Source organism: Camellia sinensis, chromosome 6 (assembly GCF_055761805.1).
Source record: "Camellia sinensis isolate YWXY chromosome 6, ASM5576180v1, whole genome shotgun sequence".
Lineage (NCBI taxonomy): Eukaryota > Viridiplantae > Streptophyta > Magnoliopsida > Ericales > Theaceae > Camellia > Camellia sinensis.
The window spans coordinates 90,849,816-90,870,477 of record NC_138966.1 but is presented as its reverse complement, the minus strand read 5'-3'; the positions used below and the strand labels follow the sequence as shown (position 1 = coordinate 90,870,477).

The window sequence follows — 20,662 nt, the reverse complement described above, 5'->3', positions numbered from 1 at the left end:
AAATCATGCGATGAAGCCACTAGATCGACTTGGAATCAAAGACTGCTTTGAGCATATCATATGCTTCGAGACTCTAAATCCAAACCTCTCAAAATCTACTCGCCTTGATGAGTTTCTCATAGTTCTAAAACCCTCATTGGACGCCATTAAAACCGCCATCGACATCACAAATGTCGATTCTCATTTTACGGTACATCATACGGTACCACCTAGCCCTACTCTCTCACAACCTCTTTGCCACCTTCTCCTCATTCGTCATCTCCGTCATTCGCCACACCTCCATCAGCCTTTGCTCCTGCTTCTTCCTTCACTTCATATCTAGAGCTTCTCTCTCTTCTCTATCTTTCTGTCTCTCTCTATTCCTCTCTCTTTCTCTATTTGTTATATACATATATATATATATATATTATAGATTTAAGCTCAAATCTGTGAGATCTATGTTAGATCTGTTGTTGATGAAATTTAGATCTGTTGTTGATGAAGTGATGATCTGCAATTTTCAAAAAAAAAAAAAAAAAGTCGAGAATTTTTCAGGGTTAGGGAAACCCGATCCTCATTAGAGGGCATGGATCGGGGGAGGAGGTGATGGGTTTCCCGCTGGGGATCAAGAGGGTGAACGGGAAATTTTGTATCTTTGAGGATCGGGAATGGAGAGTTTAATCCCTTGCCCCATCCCAGTCCGTTGCCATTCCTACATCCAAATGAGGGACAAAGTGTCTTCTACTTAGCAGGGGTCGTACTCATGTTCGGCTACATCCAAATGATGTAAGTAAGCTCTATTAGTTCTTGTTGTAATGATGTGCCTGACATGTAACACATAGATTGTCCCACCTCGGGCCGGTCTGTTGGATTCGGTCCAACTATTTGTTCGGCCCACCTCGGGGCTACTGATCATTGTTTGGCCCATTTCGGAGTGGTTCATTGGGTCTGGCCCAATTGAATAGCTCGGCCCAACCTAGGCATTGTCGAATAGCTGATTTGACTCTCTTCAACCAGCATTACAATAAGTCATAACTAATTCATAATTAATATCACAATAAGTTATAACTAAAGATCATAAACGTCATAATTGTGACATAGAGTACACACTCCCACATCCCAAAATAGGGTGTGCAATTTAGAATTTCTCTTCTTTTAACATCTAAATCATTTTGTCTCATTATTTTAACATATTTTTAATCATTGAATCAAATTTATATTTTTTTAAAATTTTGCACATGATTCAACAATTAAAAATGCATTAGAATAAAAGTATTTAGAAGTAAAGAATCTTAAGACATTAATTAACATTTTATGTGTCGGTCATACAAATTCATGCATGCAAAGCCCAGTGCCATGATTGTAATTTGAGATAAAATTGAAGGGCAATATTTCTTTCTTTCTTTTTTTTTTGGTTTAATTATTGAGATGGTAGTGTAATGTAAGTAATGTAAGAACAAACGACTCGTGAACTCTTTTCTAGGTGGAGTAGTACCACAAAACAAATGCAGCAGTGGGCGACACAACCGCAATTTTGTCGAGACGCCGCTGGCCCTGGCACGAGATGCCTGTCGGTCACGGGCTCACCCCAAGACCTTCGGCTGACCCACCCGGTCCCATTCCTCACCCCCTCCCCAAACCAATCAATCTTATAATTAAGGGTATGTGTGGTGCGATTCAAATAATTTAATAGTAAAATTATAAATTAGATTATGAATAATAAATTGACAAATAATTGAAATTCAATTTGAATAGTTTAGGACAATTTCAATTTGGTTGCTGATTGAAAAATATTTGTAAAAAATTATTAGTATTTACATAATATTTTTCATATATTTACAAGCTAATCTTACATAATATTTTTTTATATATATAACTATTGAATTGTACCAACAAATTCCACGTCTTAAATCTCTTTTACGCTCATTTTTATTTTAATATTTCATTAAAGGTTAAAAAAATATATGTATCAACTATAGCGGAGTGGAATGGTTTCGAATGCGCATTATAAGGGCTGATTTGGGGTGTCCTAAAAAGTGCATTTTTTGTCTTTTTGGACTAAAAAAGACAAAAAAAAAATATGGAGGTTTGGGTTAACTTTTTGACTTTTTATGGAAAAATGTGTATTAAAAAATTGTATAAAAAAAAGTGTGTAAGAGATGATAAGAGAGGAGTGGGCCCCAGCCGTACAACCGGCTGTGTAATTTGAGTTGGAAATTATTGGCTAATTTTTATACAAAGCACTGGACGGTTTTGTTTGACCCGTGGGGGTCATCACGGGTCCCATTTTAATAATCTGAACCGTTCAATATGTGTAACTCGTCGAACACTATGTACCTATAAAAAATCACGTTAATCGGATATCGATAGCTATCTGATCAGATTTATTTATTTTTCAATCATTAATTATAACACCATCCATTTGTTGTATATAACTGATTTGATCATATAGTTATCTATATCCGATCAATGTGATGTTTTGCAGACATATAGTACTCTACGATTTCTACACATTGACGGTTCAGATTATCAAAACGGGACCTGTAATGACCCCCATGGGACAAACAACGGTGTGTGTGAAAATTACACCGAATCATTTCATTTTTGCTGCACAGCCGCTGCTTTACATCAATTCAAATTGTCCTTTTTGGGAAGAAAAGTGATTTTTAAATTTTTTTTTTTGGTGAATAGTGATATCTTTTTGGATTTTGGAGTAACTTTTTGACTTTTTGACTTATATAGTATAAGCCAAACCAGGCCTAAATTTCAAAGTTTAATCCGCGGTTAGCGGATAGATCGGTGTGAATTGATATAAATCGGTGAGGTTTCAACAAATTGGTCAGTATTTTGCGCAACTCTATCTATAATTGCAGAGTTGTTTGGTGTATTTTATCTAAATTATTTTGAGAATCTATGTCAAATTGTCAAGTGCAACTTCTATTTATAACTTGTTAAATAAATTGTTTGATTAATGATTGTCAACAAGTATAAAATGTTGAAATGTTTATAATTTCAATACACTTTCTATGTATATTTTTTCAACACTAATGACAATCCTAAAAATTGTTATTAACATTTTTTTTTAAAATAAAAATAACTTAAATAAATTTGATAAATTATTTAAAAATTGAAGGAAAAATATTTTAAATTCTGGTATTTTTATTATCAATAAATTTTATTTTTTTACTACCAATTTTTAACTTATATTTGTACCATGCTACCCAAACTGCAACCCAAACTGCACCTTATTATGGAGAAGTTATTAGTTGGTATTGGAACATTGCTCCACATCATTTATTGGGAGACAAGTGTTTCATTATCCCCTTAGAAAGGCAAAAAAGTGATAGATCTCACTAATTCAACCAATAACAATTAAATTAGAAAACTACATCAGGTTGTCCTAGGAGTAGACAATAATTTTTCCTCATTATGATCCCAAAAACAATACCATCACCTCACGTGCAACAATAGGTTTTTTATGTTTAGGAGTGTTTTTATGCTATGTAGCTTGAAATTTTCGAGCTCGAAATTGGCCTGAGTTTAAAATGCCGTTGTTTTGTCGTTTTGATTTTTTTTTTTTTTTGATAACTGGCAGAAGAAGAAAATCAAAAAAGAAAAAGAACAAAGAAGAAGAAGAAGAAAGAAGAAGAAAGAAGAGAGTAGCAAAGAGAGAGAGAGAGAGAATCATAATCATCAACCAAACACATTATCATCATCATGATCACATCTGAAATGTTGAAATGGAATATTTAGAAACTACCACATCTCCCGCAATGGTATAGTTTCTAAACTCACCATAGAGATCAACAAAAAAAAATGTAAAAATCTGAAGAAAAAAAAAAAAAAAAAAAACTTCAACACATCATCCTCACATCATCTTCTCTTTCTCTTCCTCTGCTTCTCTGCTCTCCCTGTTTTAGACGTTAAAAAAAAAAAAAAATACTTTGGCAGTCGGGGCATTCGGGACAGAGAGATTCGAGCTACGAAGGATTATCCTTTCCCTTATTCTGATCCCAAAAACAATGCCATCACCTCACTCATGTGCAATAATAGGTTTTTATGTTTAGGAGAGTTTTTTTTTTTTTCTTCAGTAATGGAATGTTCGAGTTAGTTTATGCTCATCTCATTAATTTTGGAATTCTAAAATTAACAACTAGCAAAACTTCTAGTAGCCCCAAAATTTAGGAGAGTTTTATAGTGTGAATCCTTTAAAAAAGCACTCTCATTCGAAATGTTACACTATTTTATTGTGTTAGTTATATCAATTTGTGATTAAAGTTTAGAATGAATAAATTTATGGTATCCAGAAAAAATTAAAGTTAGGAATTGGTTTGATTATGTTATGAATTGTATAGTGTAAATATTACAAATCATTTATGGTGAGAAATATTATGAACTATTTTAGCAAAAAAGGTTACATGTGATTATATTATGAAATGTTATGATTATGTTACGCCATAAGGACTCCTAGTGGCGGAGATAGCAAATTACTTTAGGAGGGACACTTAATCACAAATTTAAAATTTTAAAAAAAATCACTAATCAGCAACAATAATATAACACAAAATTTTTTAATTAGTACTGAACACAATATATAAATATTTATTACAAGCAAATATTTTTGCAAAAATATAAAAGTGCAAACAACAATATTATAATGACCACATTTTTATATTATATTTAGTTTACCATTAAGTTCTCAACATACTACATTATAAACAGACATGGTAATATGGTATAAAAATATGGTTGTTATAGCATTGTTGACATGTAAATTACACACCTGATTTATGCATGTCAAATTGTATATCAATTCCTCAATTACTTTGAGGAGGATGAATAGACTAATTTTTGTTCTTCTTATTTTATGTTCAATTTATTAATGGGCATTACTAACATAATGTGAAATATTAAAGAATGAAATTGATATAATTGAAACTATAAGATCAAATTGACAAAATGGACAATCTATATGGACTACATGTGTAATTTCCCTAACATGAAAAATAAGAAAAAAAACAGACAAAACAAAGGAAGACTCATTTTTTAATTAAGAGTTCTTATGTGATTGTAATGTATCAAAAGTTGATACATAACTTAACATGTCATTATGAGTAAATTTTGAGACATAAATTATGAGTCTCAATCTTTTTCCAATTAAGAAATGCCTTTAAATTAATTTTTAAAGGATCTTAAATAAATCAATAATGTTTTGTTTCCGGAATCTTTCTTCTCCGAATCCGCCGACTGCTCAAAACGACGTCGTTTTGGATTCTCTTACCGGTAAGATATATTAAAATTCTCTTGCCGGTAAGATAATTTTTATTAAATAACCCCCTCGTAAAACGAAACTACCGTTAAAAACGACGTCGTTTTGGATTCGAAGTAAATTCGAGCTTGAAAATTTTCGAGGTACGTATCATTACTGTAAATAAATTAGGGTGGGCATAATTATTATTTTTTAGAGGTTAAACAAAAAAAAAAACAATTTGTCAATGTATAGGTACTAGTGTAATTAAAAGAAATTGAGGAGGTACATGTGCCTCCCGGGCAATGGTAGAGGGTCACAATTTTTGTGGCTCAAATGGCTCAAAACTGCCAAAACGACGTCGTTTTGAGCACAAAACATGCCAAAACGACGTCATTTTGGCAGTTTTGAACCATTTGAACCACACAAATTGTGGCTCTCAAACATTATTATGTGCCTCCCTGGTCCTTTCTTCCCTCCGTCCGTCCCTGAGGACTCCCTCATCTTTAATCTAACAAAAGTTCTTCTACTCTAAAAAAATATTCAAAAAAATATATTTAACGGTTAAGATTAATTTTATGGTACAAAGAATAAAACTCAATTGCACATTCTTTTCTAGTCCAATTTTGAGATATATATATATATATATATACAGTTAATTAGGCCCGTGCAAGGCACGAGTGAGTTGCATAATTTTTTTATTTTATTTTATAGTGTTTACTTTAATTGAAGCAAAATATGATAGAACGAATATTTGACAGAGGTGAATGAAGAATAATTTTATTCTAATTCAACAGCCTTCGGTTTCATTTCAATTAACTAAATACTATTTAAAATTATTATTATTAAAAAAATCTCTTTTTTAGAAGTAAATGGAGTAAAAAATTAAATAAATTGAATCGTTTATATATAGGGTTCATCGAGCATATCATTTATAAAAAAAATAAAATTAATTAGATGTTTTTGAATTGTTCAATTCACATTATTTTTCAAAAATAAGAAGTCTTTTTATCTAACAATTAGAGAAAATAAGGAGAAATTATCCTTTTTATAAAAAAAACTTAAAAAAATTATGAAAAAGTCAATTTGCACACCATATAGACTCTCAGTACACACCACAAATGTTGTTCGGATATAAATTTTAGAACGAATATCAAATGTTTGGATTTAAAATTGTACACATTTGATTTTTGTTTGAATATTTATATCCAAACACTATTTGTGGGTGACTTGCACAGTTCTTATTTTTTTTGGATTCCCCCCCCCCCCCCAAGAGATTAGTGAAGCGATCGGATTGTTAGCTAATGTCTCAATGGGACCACATAATTAAATGTAGTGTTACCATTTATAAGAAGCCTACAATTTAAGTGATTCAATTTAGTTAATAGGCTTAAGGGTATATGTGTTATAGACCTAATGTGCAGATACTAGTTGTATAATTTCTATTTCTATGAGGGACAGAAATAGAAATTAAAACATATTGATTAAAGTTGGTTTTCATTACCTTTCAGTTTTAAAACCAATAATGGTTAATTTATTGGTTTTCATTACCTTTCAGTTATGAAAACCAATTACAACCTTTAAAAGGTTATGGTCCCTATTCCTTCCCAAGGTGAAGAAAAAATAAGAATACTGTTTTGTTTTTCTAAATCCTCTCAAGGAAAAACATAAGGCACCAAAGGGGAAAGGATTAGAAGGCAATAACATAATCAATATCAAAGGTTTTATTGACAATCAGACACTTCCGTTTAACCGTTCATCAATGGATTCAGGTATGTCATTTTGTCTTGATTTCTTGATAATACACATGGTAAATGATCCAAAGTGTAAGGTTTATGTTCTGAAATTTATGTTTACAGCCAGTACTCCTAAGATTACCAAAAGCCTCTTAAACAGAATCAGAATTATAGGAGCTGGCAGAAGCAAATAATAAATATACAATGTCCATTGAACTGTGTAGACTTAAATGAGATAGAGAAAATTTTATCATTGATACACATATATACATACATAATTATCTCGTAGGGGTTAAACCCAATATACAAAACATTGTTAACAACCAACACAAAATATAATTATATGATCAAAGATTTAACCCTTGGACACGGGAAACCTTGTCACTTGATACTTCTGGAACCTCCTCGTGAGGCACAAAGATTGGTTTGACAAAACAGATCCAAACAAAAGCCCTTAGGCCTGATCTAGCGCTCGATCACCTATATATATATAAACAGTAAGGTAAAATCTAGTGAATAACATTAAGCTAAAGAGGTTAGTAAAAGAATTTCAAACATTTCATAATTGTAAAACAAATCATAGCATAATTATTCTCATATCCGAACAAAATAATGATACATTTAATAGAACATAACATATTCTCTTCCGACTAGAGTAATCGGTCCCGGACACCGATTATCAAACATAACACCACTTTGTCAAGGGTTAGCGAGATCTCGTAATCACATATATGTCATAAACTCGCATTAATATGTTGTCTACTATAACTTGGGACTTTCTTTAGCTTCCATAGTAGATTCAAAAACAGGACATTCGTTCACTTAAACAAAATATCATTATAGAAATCATAACTTATCGAATAACATTTCGAACATAATTCATATGAACATATCTGTACAATAACGTTACTTACAGTGGGCTTTTCAGAAACGATTGATCAATCTTTAGATCTTGACCTACAATCACAAACGTACATAGCATAAAGCATGACTTACTCATTCGTATAGCCAACATGGCTTAGCTTTCCTTACATTAACTTTTTATTCATTCCATATCTCATGATTTGTTCACATTAAACCATCTATTCGGATCAAATAATTCTTCTTATCTTTTATAATTCAATTATTCATGTTGGTTTCTTACTTTTTAAGCCTTAATGATTCATAAATCACGCCTAAGAATGCTCGGAAAGAGATAGGAGCGAAGATATGAACTCAAAACGTCTTTTGAAAACATGTTGAAAATAAGCTATTGGTTAAAGCCAACTTTTAGTCACTAAAGCCATTGTTCACCATTTGGTCACTTGAGCCAACTTATGCAGACTGCAAAAGTACTGGGAGCTTGCAATGTTGGTTCGAGCCACCACTTGATCATTCTAGCCATTTGTGAAATTCTGAGTTTTTAAAACAGAAAGTTTGAGCTCCAAACACAAATTCAAAGTCTTGGATCATACTTGGCTAATTCAAAAACACAAAATTACTTTAGAAAACTTATATACATGACCCCTTAAAAAAAACATTTGCTTTAAAATCTCATCAATTTACCAAAATTGAGCTCAAACCTTATTCATGCAAGATTTTTCACCTATTTCTCTTGTTCTTCAAAAACATGCAATGGAGACCTCAAACTCATGAATTTCTAAAACAATAACATGATTTAGACTCACACACACGTAAAAGTTTCAAAACTCAAACCCAAAATGATGAAATCAAAAGTTGACTTCCATGAATGTGCATGCAACTCATCTTTTTGTTCAAAACCCCATTTTGTTACAAATTTCATGAGATTGGCTCAATAACTTGTTGAAAACTATGATGCATGTGCAAAATAACTTCCAATTTCATCATGGATCATAGAATTCAAACCCAAAATGATAAAATTCTACATATTCATGCATGCATGCATGCAAAGCTACACCAAATTTCATCATCTTATAGCCAATTCCTTTCCAATTACTTATATTTAATCATAATTTCTTCTTAATTACATGAGCTAGGTGAATTATCTTCATAAATTGAGGATCAAGACCTTACCTAAAGTCTTGAATTAGCCAAATTCTTGTAAATCTTAGAGCTCCTCTTCTTAATCTTCAAGAATCAAGCCTTAATCTTCCAATTCTCTAACTTTCTCTCTCTAAAATGAGAGCTCACTCTATCTCTAAAAGTGTTTCTCAGATTTTTGCACTAAGGAATGAAGAGTTGAGCTCAAAATGAGCTTAAGGCATAAATTTATATAGCTAGGATAACTTAATACATTAATTAGAACATTAGGCCAATTAAACATAACTTAATTAATTAAATTGAATTAATTTTTAATCAAACTTACCAAATGGTTCTAAAAATTCCAATTAGTTTATTCATGTAGCCAATTTTGATTTCTAAAATTATTTAAGCCATCAATTTCAAAATTTGAACTAAAATTATAACAGAAAGTTTTCAAATTAGACAAATATACACAAATTAATCAATGGCACATATCACAATTAAAATTTAACACATAATTAAATAAATGTAATCATGATATGTATTTTGGGGTCGTCACAACGGTAGTGTTGGCTTTAACTGAAGAAAAATATAATAGAATTATTATTTGGCAAGGGCTAAAGAAGAATAATTTCATTCTAATTCATTGGCCTGCGGTTTTATTTCAGTTAATTAAATATTATTTGAAATTATTATTATAAAAAAAATCTCTTTTTTAGAAATAAATAGAGTAGAAGATTAAACAAATTGAATCATTTATATTATAAGATTCGTTAAGTTTTATCATCTATAAAAAAAATTAAATTATGGAAAAGTCTATTTGTACACCATATAAACTTTCAGTACACACCTAAAATAGTGTTCAGATATAAATTTTAGGACAAATGTTAAATGTTTGGATTTAAAATTACGAATAAAAATAAATTATTCAAATATATTCCATTCAATTATTTATATCTGAACTACTACTTTATGTTCATAAATTTAGATTCGAATATTTGACTTTTGTTCAAATATTTATATCCCAATACTATTTGCAGCGTATACTAAAAGTTGGTACCGTGTGCAAATAGAATTACCGGAAAGTAATACTTCTATAAAAGTTGATTTTTCCAAAATATCCATCAAAACTCCACACACCCCAAAAAAAAAGGGTAAGATGAAAAATTAACAAAGCAGCAAAATAGGAAATTAAAATAATCCAAACTACCCTATTTTGTCTTGTAGTATGTAAAATAATTCAAGGGTAAAAGCTACCTGGAAGCATATAGATAGGATCATGAGTAGGAGTGTAAAATTGGCGCGTGACTCGTGAATGATCTAAAGCCTGTTCGCTGTTCGGGATGGGCCTAGCCCATTTAGGCCCGTTTGGGCCCAGGCTTGAGTGTAGGCCATCATTTTGAAGCCCGATTTGCTTGGCCCAACCTTTGGCCTAGCCCGTGGCTCGCTTAAGGCCCACTCAAGACCTGACCCATCTGAGGTCCAGTGTCTTTTTTTTATATGAAAAATAATAAAATTTTAGTAGAAAAAAAAAATGATCAGGCCCATCCAAGCTCGAGACCAGGCCCACCAACCCGCCTAAGGCCCGAATACTCATGAGCTTAGACCTGGGCCTAATTTTTTAGTTGTGAGCCAGTCCGGCCCGACCTGAATTTTGACGGGAGCTCGTGAGGCCCGATATGGGGCGGGCCAAATTTACACCCTTAACAGGCACAAGATTGAGGGCAATTACGGTAAAAACAGGTCAAAAGACAAGCTATCCGCCCTCAAGCACTGCTTATATATATATATATATATGGTCCATGGAACAAAAATTGAGAGCAAAAATAAGTTAAAAACAAAAATGTTAAAAGAGATTAATTAAAGGAACCAGTTTTTCTATTTTATTTTATTTTTGGTTATATTTTGGGAAGTAGAAAAAAACTTAATTTTTTTTTAAACTTTTTTTGGCTTTTTTCTAAAAAACATACCCAATATATATATATATATATAATCCAAATAAATCAATAAATTAATAAATTGACTTTTTTGTAATTATTAAAATAGACCGACATTAGTATATAAGTCAAATTAGATTAATGCAATAAGTCAACGTCATCTTATTGACTGAAATCTCAAACCTCACTAAAGGGACACTCGGCAACCTGAATTACATAAAAGGTTAGAAGTCTTCCCTTTGTTTTTAATAATTGAATTATACGAATTTTAGTAATTATTTAATAATGTAATTTTCGAGTTCTCCTGATTCCATTATTTTGAATGGATTAAAATTAAAAAGTAATTCTTAATTATTTACCTAAGCTAAAATCACTTTGCCAAATTACAAATGAATTTGATCCTCATCTCATGGTAATTTTAAATTCTGATACTTCCCTTTATATAAAATTATAATTAGTTAGTTATTAAAAATTGCTTAGTGTTAGGGGTTATGGATGTTGTGGTTTAAAAAAAATTATATACTGTGTATAAAAGTGAATAAAAATTAAACAATCTTTTTAAATTTTTTTAATCTATTTTTAATTTAATTTAAACAAGGGATTTACAAGAAGAATTATTCCATGCTCGTGAAACAAGTTTAAATGGTACTTCAAATTAACAACTATTAGTTCAAACTATAAAATCCATCATTTTGATATATTATTCAGTGTTCCTAGAGCAAGTTTAGGTAGTGCCTCTAATTGATAGTTATTAGTCTAAATAATATGACTCATCACTACTATGTCGGTATTTATAAGACAATATCAAATTGTGAACTAGTATCTGGAATGAAATATTGCTCCAAAAATGCTGAATATTTTTTTTTTTTTCATTTTTGTGTTGGAATTTTAGGTAACAATATGCAAAATGTTAATAGATATTTATACTATTATATAAATAAAAATGTTGTTAGATTTATGAACTCAAAATTCTTAACCCTAATTTTCTTATTTTTTAATAAAAAAATATAAAAATATATGTGTCATAAAATTATTAACCTTTTCACTTTTATTATAACAAGCATCCACCTAGTATTATTCGTGGAATAAAATGAATAAATGATATAGATGATAATTTCATTGAAATTATATTATATAAGTTTAAATTTTACATTATATATGTTTTATATTAAAGTAATATGTAATTTTTAAATAATATTATTTTTTTAATAGTAAACAATCTAAAATTGCATTAAAAAAATGTTAAATTTTAAATATGAATATACTAAAGTTGTACTATTATTCACATGCGGCTCTAAATATTTTATAGAAACTTACAAAAATTGATATCCAAAATAATTGAAGAGAGAGATCGGGGGTGCTTTATGAAGTTCGTCCTAAATTTTTATTGAAAAACGTAAAGCATCAATCAATGTTTAAAGAATCATAATAGGTAAGGTACGAAAATATAATAATTCGTTTAATCGGTTGGTATGGATATAAATTTTTTGAATACCAATTAAAAACTATACTTTCATACCTGCTTAAAATTGAAATTTCAATCCACCTCGGGCAGTCAGCTTGGTTCAACTGATTTTTTAAAGAAAATTTATGAATAAATCCATCTACATGTTTTTATTAGAATTTTAAGATATTGTGCGTGTTGATTTCCGCACTTCCGTCTTTGTGCTTGAACTAGACTATCCAAAAATCGAGAGCCAGCAAAAGGGACAAAATCGTAAGAGTTACCCAACCGAGGTTAGTTGAAAAACCCCTTAGGTAGTTAAATTAGGAGTCGGAGAAGAAGATGAGGCTTCTCTAGATATAGAGAGGGAAATGGAGAGAGTGTATGTATGTGTGATGGCTAGGAATCAATGAGTTAGTTCAGATCATATCAAATAAGATACCTTGCAATGAGATAGATGTGTTGTGTATATAGATGACTTGACTTGTTCTCCAATGCGAGAGTAAGAGACCTTGGGTGCCTCAAGGTTCTCTCTATCATAGCTCAAAGAGGTGACCACTAAGTTGGTTATCAATGGCTACACATGACACATGCCCACTTGAGCAGTTATCATCAAGTGCACGTTCATTCTCCCCGTTGTTTCCTTGATTCGTGGTGGGGGGAACTAGCTAAGATGGCGTTTTTGCACATGTGTATGCTCATAGCTTCCACGCTTGCCTGAGGAGGTCTCAGCTTAATCTGTTCGGTTCCTCGACCAGACCTTGTTCAACCTTCTAGGAGTTGGTTTGTGGAAATGGACTAGCCCATTCGAGTGACTTTGTGTGGGTTCGGCCCTCATCGGTTCTACTAATGGGCTCGGCCCAAGTGGTTAGGCCTATCTCAGTACCTTGCCTGAGCTGGCCTTATTGTAATAGGCTTAGCCCAAGTACTTAAAGACTTGGGAGGATAATCCATTTGGATCTAGGCTCAACATGACTCGGCCCACATGGGTGCTTAGCCCATATGAGACGACCATATGGGTTTGGGCTTTATGGTTTAGACCAACCTAAGGTTTGTACCCGCTCCGTTTATATTTAGCCCCTTTAGATATTGAAAGTTTGCTTACTAGTTATGGTTTTTAGAATTTCAAATTTTATAATGATAAGAAAACTTTTGAGATAAATGGTAAAAATGACTTTATAACCTAAAAATCCTTAGAGCATGTTTAGTACGATGAAATGAAACGAAGTGGAAATAGAATGAGGGTGAAAATGGAATACAAGGTTGAATGGAATGGAATGTCCATTTTCATTTCATTGTTTGGTTGCCAACCTGAAATGACATAAGAATAGAATGATAATTCTCATTCTCATATTTGGTTATACCTATTAAACTAATGAAATGAAATAAATTTTTATTTGTTAATTTTTTTAACAAACTAGTAACAAATAAATTAAAATTTTATATAAATCATGATAGTGTTGTTAGTTGTAGAAGTGATGATGTGAGTCATGGTAGTGGTGTTGGTAGTAGCGATAGCGGCATCGGTGGTGGTGATAGCAATAGTAGTAGGATGGTGGTAGGTCATTGTGGCGTTAGTAGTGGTGGTAAGGTAGTGTTGTGGTAGTTGTGGCGACTGCAACAATTAACAGTCATAAAGTAGTGGTTCTCGCAATGGTGATAGTAGGAGCGGTAGTTGTAGGATAGTGATTTCTACAATAGTGGTGGTTTCATGGTTGTGGATGTAGTGGTAGTGATTGTGGCAGTGATTGTGGCAATAGTAGTAGTGGTGGTAGTGGCAACATCGATAGTATGGTAGTGGTGGTGGTGGTTGTAGTGGTTATGCTGGCAATAAGGTGGTGGCAATAGTGGTAGTAGGGTGGTGGAATGGATAGTAAAAAGGAATGTTAGTGATAGCTAAATGACAATATATATATATTTTTTTTTTAAGTACCAAAAAACAATAAAAAAATTTATGGTAATTTTGGTAATTCCATGATAAAATGGACTGGTCATTCCTTAAGTTTGAGAAAGGAATAGATCTTCTCACGTTTTGTTGGAATGAAATGATTATTCCCACTTAGAGCATGTGACGCCCTGATTGTACACCATAGGTTGCAGTCAAGGGAGAGTCACTAATGAGTCCTATTGTCAATAGCCAAGTAAGATCCCAGATCGCCGGAGGAATCAAAATAGCCTCCCTTCTAAGTCCAGCTTTCTTAGGCAGCGCACTACCCTTTTGACAGATCTTAAAAGGTATTGACACAAGGTCTCATAAGTAACGAAAGGGTTCATACATAGAATATATAACAATCAATATATATATAACTCAAAAGATAGTTCCATTACATTACATTCCAGAAGAAAACTTAAGTCTTCAAATGAGTCTTTACAAAACATTTAAAAAGAAACTTCTAATTTTTTTCTAGGATAACCAAAAGTCTTTAAAAGTTTCGGGCTCGTCGTCGCCAGCTATGAGTTCTGCTTTGTCACCTGGCATGATACGCCGTGAGCTTTGAATGCCCAGTAAACACACACACACCCTACCCCTTTTTCCCAGTCCAATACACAATCACTGCGAAGCCCCCGAAATATGTATTCACTTTGAAAACCCTAATGTTTGAATTATTTTTTAGAAGCCCCTCGTTTATTTGAATTAATTCGAATCTTGTCGGTTAGCATTACCATTTTTATTTTTATCGAAACAGGAATTTTCCTAACCGGATTAGGATCCCTAACCTAATTTAATTCTACATAAGTTACATGTATTTAACTCCAAGCCCTCTGTCACGACCCAAACCCGGCCCTATGGGTTTAGCACTGTAACCGGCCAGTAATCTGAGATTACCGAAGGCCTGCTTAACAGTAATACAGTGAAACAGAGTACAGGGCCTGGCGGAAGCCAAAACAGCAAATAAACAATGTCCAATGAGCTGTGTCAGTCTGTATGCAAAAAGACTTTTCATACATATATACATTCAGTACAGAAAAGTATACACAATATATACAATCATTCAGAATAGGGACTCAATCCCTTATATAATAGTACAGAACAGTGCTATCAGTCTATACAGCTCACAAAACAGGTACAGAGACAGAAGGGGGAAAAAGACCCCTAAGCCATAGCATGGCAGGCTCGGAACCTCGCAGTGAGGCACAGTAGTTGGCTTGACAAAACTGGAGTTTACCCCGACGCTTCTAGCCACGTTCTAGTGTCTGTACACCTACATATATATATGAGCAGTGAGTTAAAGCCCAGTGAATAACACAGTGCGTAAAGGGTTAAGAATGAATGTCCTTACAGTAATGAAAACAGTTCATTGTTTCAGTATATCAGTCATTCAGTCATATGTGGTACATCCCTTAGCATAGCAGTACAGTAAACAGTAGCTCTTAAAAGACCGAACAGTAAATGATGGCCATTAGTCAGTAAACAGTAGTGGTTCCAACGAGGGAACCGACAGAGATCTCTGTAACAGTAACAGTAAACAGTAGTTGCTAAGGATGCCACAATACAGTTCAGAATATAGGACATACATTCATTCAATTAATAGTAACAGTTCAGAAAGCAGTACAGTTCAATTGTTCAAAAGATAATCATTTTGAACATATCTTTACACAGTTGTTACTCACAGAGTTCTGGGCTACAGTAAAGCTAGAGCGCGCCCTCAGTCGCCAAACCTACACAGTTACAGATTGAACACACACTAAGCTACACAGTTAGGAAATTAATAACTTAATCCCTAATTGCCTCGGTGTGTTCTACATCTATATCCTCAACAAGATGTCTTAAACTAGGCCTAAGAATGCCTAGGATGGGATGAGGATGCAAAGATGTGATCAGAAAATAGTTTCAGAATTTTCAGAAAAACAGAGTCCCGCTCGAGCTCAGGTTTCCCCACTCGAGCGGACATGCAACAAAGGTACACGCTCGAGCGTCAAATCCCCCGCTCGAGCGTACTGTAAAAGTACTGGATGGGTGAAATCTCCGCTCGACGGACGCTCGACGCCCGCTCGAGCGTGAGACACATGCCTCCACTCGAGCGTCCAATCCTCCACTCGAGCGGACTGTAAAACAATGCAAGGTACTGGATGCTCGAATTCCCCGCTCGAGCGCCACTTTCCCCGCTCGAGCGGGAGTGCAAAATCTGGAAAACCCAAATTGCACCTTCAAGCCAAAAACCAAGTTTAAATGCATCAAAACCGATCCTCTTGGGCTGAATTTCCAGAAACACTTGTAAACATATAGAATGACATGATTCAAAGCTCAATTTGAGAAATCAAGGCCCAAGGGTAGTTTAAACCAATCCAATTTCAAACCAATTTCATGAACAATATTTCAAACATGACATGCATAAATTCAAACCAATTTCAAAACTTCAAAACATGCTCTAGAGAGCTCATTCTTTTCAAAACAAGATGAAAACATGGTCTCCTCTCAAAACATGGACATGCATGTGACAATTTGCCATGAAAACAACTTAAAATCCAACAATACCAACATGCATGCATGAATTAAGCTATAATTCAACATTTTTGAACCAAATCATGACTTAGTTCTACAATGAAGCATGAATCATGCAAGAACTAGCTCAATGACAACGATAAGAAGATGAGTTTCCTACCTTAGTCTTGTATTCAAGGTTTAGGAGCTCAAATATGAAATCAATCTTCAATTCTTCAAGCAATTCTACAAGTGAACTCAATTCTCTCACTTCCCCTCTCTCTATGGCCGGTTGAACAAGGAGAATGGACTGATGAAATGTTTTGATTCAATGTGTATACAAGGTCAAGCCTAAAACAAGGTTTGGTGTAGTGGCCCACTCAAGGACAAAGTTGTAGTTGAGTCAAACTATGCAATTTAACTTACTTTAAACTAATTTAATCATTCCAAATCAATTTTCGAATAACTATACCATAAAATCACATAAATTACGTTAATCACAAAACACTAATCGGTTTCCGGTTCGGCCGCCGATAAGGCCTTCAATTAGCAGTTTAAACACTAAAATACGAACAGATCAAATAAACAATCAACAGATAGAATTACAACTAAACAGATATACTCCGTCAAGTCAGTTCCAGTTTTCAGTCAATCAGTTCAGTTATCAGTCATAATCAGTTCAGTTTAACGGTAATCAGTGGTTATTCGGTAAACAGTGACGAGGGTTATTACAGTCTCCCCTCCTTAAAAAAAGTTTAGTCCTCTAAACTCGAGTTACCTTCATTCTGGAAGAAAACAGGGTTCAGTGGAAACAGTTCAGGATATCTTTTAGCCATGTCATCTTCCCTTTCCCAAGTGGCATACACGCCACCATGGTTTTGCCAGTCGACTTTTACTAGCGGGATCTCTTTGTTTCTCAACTTTTTGATCCGTCTGTTTACAATCTGAATAGGCCGTTCCTCGTAAGTGTAGTCATCACTCAGCACTACATGAGTTGGCTCTATCACATGGAAAGGATCCCAGAGATAGTCTCTCAACATAGAAATGTGGAAGACATTGTGCATATGCCCCATTTCAGGAGGAAGCGCAACTTGATACGCCACCGGATTGATTTTCCCGATAATCTCCTACGGTCCGACATATCTTGGCGCTAACTTGCCTTTGACTCCAAAACGAGTCTGGCGTTTCATCGGTGTCACTTTCACAAAAACGTGATCACCCACTTCATACTCTCTGTCTCGTCTTCTAACATCAGCATAACTCTTCTGTCTGCTCTGCGCAGTTTTCAGTCTCTGTTGTATCAGTTTCACTTTCTCAGTGGTTTCATAAACAATCTCGGCCCCAAGCAAAGGCCCATCTCCAACTTCTGCCCAGCAAATCGGAGATCTACATTTTCTGCCATACAATGCCTCGAAAGGCACCATACCAATACTTGAATGATAGCCGTTGTTGTAGGCGAATTCCGCTAAGGGCAAATGACTTTCCCAGTTTCCCTGAAAATCAAGGACACACATTCTCAGTAAATCCTCTAGAGTCTGGATGGTTCTTTCTGACTGGCCATCTGTCTAAGAATGATAAGCACTACTCAGTCTTAATTCAGTACCCAATGTAATCTGTAAGCTGTGCCAAAATCTCGATGTAAACTTCGAATCCCTGTCACAAACAATGGACACAGGCACTCCATGCAGTCTAACAATTTCATCAATATAGAGTATAGCCAATTTGTCCGCATTATAAATTGTCTTAACAGGTAAGAAGTGAGCAGATTTAGTCATTCTATCAACAATAACCCAAATTGAGTCCATACCTTTACTAGAGCGAGGTAATCCAACGATAAAATCCATAGTAATATGTTCCCATTTCCACTTCGGTATTGGTAAGGGCTGCAATAAGCCTGCGGGTCGTTGATGTTCGGCTTTGACTTGTTGGCAATGAAGACATTTTGATACAAAATCGGCAATTTCTTTCTTCATTCCCGGCCACCAGAAATTCAATTTTAGATCTTGGTACATTTTTGTATTTCCCGGATGGATAGAAAATTTTGAGTTATGGCCCTTTTGCAAAACTCTTCTTTTCAGTTCGGTATCATTCGGTACACACAGTCGTTCTTGAAATTTCAGTACATTGTTTTCAAACTTGAAACCTGGTCTTGGTTTAGTTTCCCTTTCTTCGATGATCTTCTTCAAGAAGTCATCCAGTTGCTGCTTCTCTTTAATCTCTTCAATTAGTGCCGGTTGAGCAGAAATAGCAGCTAAGGTTCCACCTTGTTCTCACAAAACAATTTCAATTTCAGATTCTTCAAGGTCACAAAGCAACTCTTTGTCCGGTAAGCAAACATGCTAAGTTTCCAATCGATTTTCGGCTCAATGTATTGGCAACGGTATTGGCTTTTCCCGGATGGTACAATATCTGTAGGTCATAATCTTTAATCAGTTCTAGCCATCTCCGCTGTCTCATGTTCAGTTCTTTCTGTGTGAAGAAATATTTCAAACTCTTGTGGTCAGTGTATACTTCACATGTCGCCCCATATAAATAGTGACGCCAGATTTTCAGTGCAAATACTACTGCAGCAAGTTCCAGATCATGGGTCGGGTAGTTCTTTTCATGCGGTCTCAGTTGTCGAGAAGCATAAGCAATAACTCTCTCATTCTGCATTAAAACACATCCCAAACCCTTATGAGAAGCATCACTAAATACAGTAAAACCATCCGCACCTGAAGGTAGGGTAAGAATCGGTGCAGTTACAAGTCGAGTTTTCAACTCTTGGAATGCTGATTGCCTTTGGTCAGTCTAGTCAAATGATATCCCCTTCTGAGTTAACTGAGTCAACGGTAAGGCAATTTTAGAGAAATCTTTGACAAATCTTCTGTAATACTCGGTTAGTCCCAAAAAGCTTCGGACTTCTGTCATGTTTGTTGGTCTAGGCCAGTTCACTACCGCTTCAATTTTCTGCGGATCAACGGAAATTCCATCTTTGCTAACAACATGCCCCAAAAACATAACATAATCAAGCCAAAATTCACATTTAGACAGTTTAGCATAAAGTTTATGTTCTCTTAGGGTTTGTAGGGCAAGTCTCAGATGATGTTCATGTTCTTCTATACTTTTGGAGTAAATCAGTATGTCATCAATGAATACTACAATAAAGTCATCAAGGTATGGTTTAAAGATTCTGTTCATGAGGTCCATAAATGCAGCAGGTGCATTGGTAACTCCGAAAGGCATAACTAAAAATTCGTAATGTCCATACCTCGTTCGAAAAGCAATTTTATCAATGTCTTCTGGTTTAACTTTCAACTGATGGTATCCTGATCTGAGATCAATCTTAGAAAACACTTGAGCACCCTGTAACTGATCAAATAAGTCATCAATACGTGGCAATGGGTATTTATTTTTCACAGTTACCTTTTTCAGTTCACGGTAGTCAATACACAGTCTCAGTGAGCCGTCTTTCTTCTTCACAAATAAAACAGGAGCACCCCATGGCGAAGTGCTAGGCCTGATGAACTTCTTATCTAACAGTTCCTGCAATTGCACTTTCAATTCCTTTAGTTCAGTTGGAGCCATTCGGTAAGGAGCTTTAGATACCGGTTGCGTTCCCGGAATCACATCAACGGTAAATTCAATCTCTCTGTCAATCAAATCCCCTGGAAAATTGTCTGGAAAAATATCTGGGAATTCTCTGACTATAGGAATACTGTTCACATTAGCACTACCATCAGTAGATACAGTCAATACAGAACACAGATATCCTTTACATCCCTTTCTAATCAATTTAATAGCTTTCACAGATGAAATCAAATACGGAGAAGGTACTACTTCAACCCCATTAAACACAAATTCAGGCAGACCAGGTGGACGGAAAACTACTTGTTTCGTTACACAGTCTATGGTGGCATGATATTTCGTTAA

At 34.2% G+C, this 20,662-nt stretch overlaps 1 long non-coding RNA gene across 1 annotated transcript; it reads right to left on the bottom strand.

Moving 5' to 3' along the window:
• Positions 1–7,189: 7,189 nt before the first annotated feature.
• On the bottom strand, positions 7,190–9,147 carry LOC145792771 (uncharacterized). The gene is made up of 2 exons (XR_014332633.1): positions 8,998–9,147; positions 7,190–7,920 (listed from the first exon to the last, which is right to left on the bottom strand). It is a non-coding gene; the product is annotated as an uncharacterized LOC145792771 (long non-coding RNA).
• Positions 9,148–20,662: the final 11,515 nt, after the last annotated feature.